General features: G+C 32.6%; 1 protein-coding gene across 1 annotated transcript in view; it reads left to right on the top strand.

Annotated features, from left to right (window-relative positions):
* Positions 1 to 2,500, top strand: part of LOC138045550 (uncharacterized) — an 11,778-nt gene that overhangs the window by 7,452 nt on the left and 1,826 nt on the right. The window lies entirely within an intron of this gene.

The raw sequence follows: 2,500 nt of genomic DNA, 5'->3' as shown, positions 1-2,500 counted from the left end.
AGCTGGTTATGGTGAATTATGCATGTGGTTCTAACCAATCAGAAACAGGGAAATATTTTGAATGAATAATAGTTATTATTGCTTCAGCAGTGAGTGAGCCTGAAGCGAACAGCTCTTTAATTAGGAGAACACATTTTTCTTCAAAATGCAAGGGATTGTGGTCAAGGGCGCAAAGAATTGTGGCTATGTGGTTATGTGGAGGAATTAAGGACGGTGCCTACTAATTCAAAAGTATTTTTGCGCGGTTTACTGAATATGCGGGAAAAGCAAATCTTGACAAATGTTATTGAAATCCAAAAAGAAAATTGGGGGTAACCTTGCATTTTTCGAAGATGATTAATCAACAATATTTGTAATTAAAAAAGCTTTAAAATACAAAGCAATGTATGGAATTCTTCTCCAAATTGAAGCTTAAGTATGTCTGAAAAATGCATGGTTACCCCCAATTTTCTTTTTGGATATCAAGAGCACTTGCTAAGTTCTGCTTTGTCTGCATAGTTTTGAACCACGCCAAAGTATGCCTGTATTAATAAGCAAAACCCATAGGAAATTTGAGTATCTCAAGATGTGGAGAAGGTATGCGCAATAACAATAATAGGCACCGTCCTTAAGATGCATGGTATGATCTTGTTACATCAAGATTAGAGCCTGCTCTGTTTTTCATTTTGCTTCTTGTATGTAGATAGTTTATACTGTCACTAAACAAAAACAAAAATTTGAAATTGTTCTGACTTGGAATGGTGTTGGAAACAAATCTTTTAACCACCTCTCCAATTCTCAAGTCTGTGCTGTACATCGTTTCTGAGTTATTTGTCTAAGCGTTTCATGCAACTTTATACATCTTATTCCAAAATGGCCACCATTTTAGTATTCTTTTGTTTGATTGCAAGTTGGCCCTTTTGGCCTCGTTCAAAGTTAAATATTCTTTTGACGTTTAATTTGAAAGCTAGGCCAAAAGGGCCAATTTGCAAGGAAACAAGAGAATACTAAAATGCTGGCCATTTTGGAATAAGGTGTATGGAGACACCATGTGGTCCACCAAGATTGCGGTCAGTAATCAACCAAAAAATCTGGAGTTCATTTTGTGATGAAAGCACTTATGTGTATGAACACATCTCCTAATGTACACGAAGGGTTCAAATTGCTGAGATTAAGAGGCATAGACATTTTTTCCAACCAAACAAAGTTCTTTGTATCGTGGTGTATTTTCGAAACAAAAGACTTCACAGAACTGGAAACTTGAAAAGAAGATTATTTCTAGGTCATCTTCAACCTCCTTTAGATAAAAATTCAGAAGACCTTGTGACTTTGATTTTATAATTTCACAACGTCACTGTCAAAACTACCGGGTATCTATTGTATTCTTTCTTCTCTCCGGTGGGGTCCAGAAGGAGGTTAACTATAAGTAGTTATTATTATAAGAGGGTGTGTATAATTATGTAACTACCTGTGTTACCAATAATACAATGGTTATTTATAGATTAAAATAATGTTTGTTACAAGCATATAAATTCAAAATAACCATTAATAATAATAATAATAATAATAATAATAATATTATTATTATTATTATTATTATTATTATTATTATAAAGTTTCAACATCATGTTCTGGCTGTTGTCATTGCCGTCTTTTCTTCTGTTAGGCGAGTCATAACAAATGACCAAAGGCTAACAGAATTATCTCTTCTTCACGTTCCCGACACTTTCCTCAATATCCTTGCAGTTCCCAACAAGGCAGTTTTTTGCACTACTCTTATTATTATTATTATTATTATTATTATAGAAAACACAAATGAAATAATGGTAAATAAAAAGTTTAAACTTTTCAATATGAAAGCTCTCCTTTGTTTTAAGTTTATTGAAAGATGTTGCATTATCAATGATTTTGAAACCATAGACATCAATTGGTCAGACAATTTTTAGAAAAACTGAAATGTTTGAGAATATCAGAGTTCTTATCCCTTTAAAGGTTCATTTTGTCAGGTTGGTATTACATTTTTAAACTTTTTATTTACTGTTATTTCAGCTGTGTTTTCTATAATATTATCAGTTAGTTTAATTTATCTGCTTGTAACGAACATTTAATCTATTTATAAAGAATCATTGTATTGATAGTTATATATAGTTTACATCATAGAAAGTGCGGCGTTCAGGGTTTTATTCATGAGTTGTTTGTGTCAAAAACCTGAACGAGCGAGGGTTTTTGACACAAACAACGAGTGAATAAAACCCTGTACAAAGCACTTTCTATGTCATGAACTGTTTATTACACATAAGACGAGAATTTTCATTAAAATAGTTTTCTGAACACAAATTAGAAACAAAAACTCACTAACAATAGAACCAAATGGAAATTTAATTTAATTCAATGACAAAGTACGATTTGCATGAGATGCACGAGATACACAAGTGATTGGCATGGAAACGCCTTTACGCTATCATTGATTGGTTATACTTCCACATGTGAAATAGCTGTACGCCATTCTGATTGGCTATAT

Source organism: Montipora capricornis, chromosome 4, assembly GCF_036669925.1.
Source record: "Montipora capricornis isolate CH-2021 chromosome 4, ASM3666992v2, whole genome shotgun sequence".
Lineage (NCBI taxonomy): Eukaryota > Metazoa > Cnidaria > Anthozoa > Scleractinia > Acroporidae > Montipora > Montipora capricornis.
This window is presented reverse-complemented; position numbering and strand designations above follow the sequence as displayed.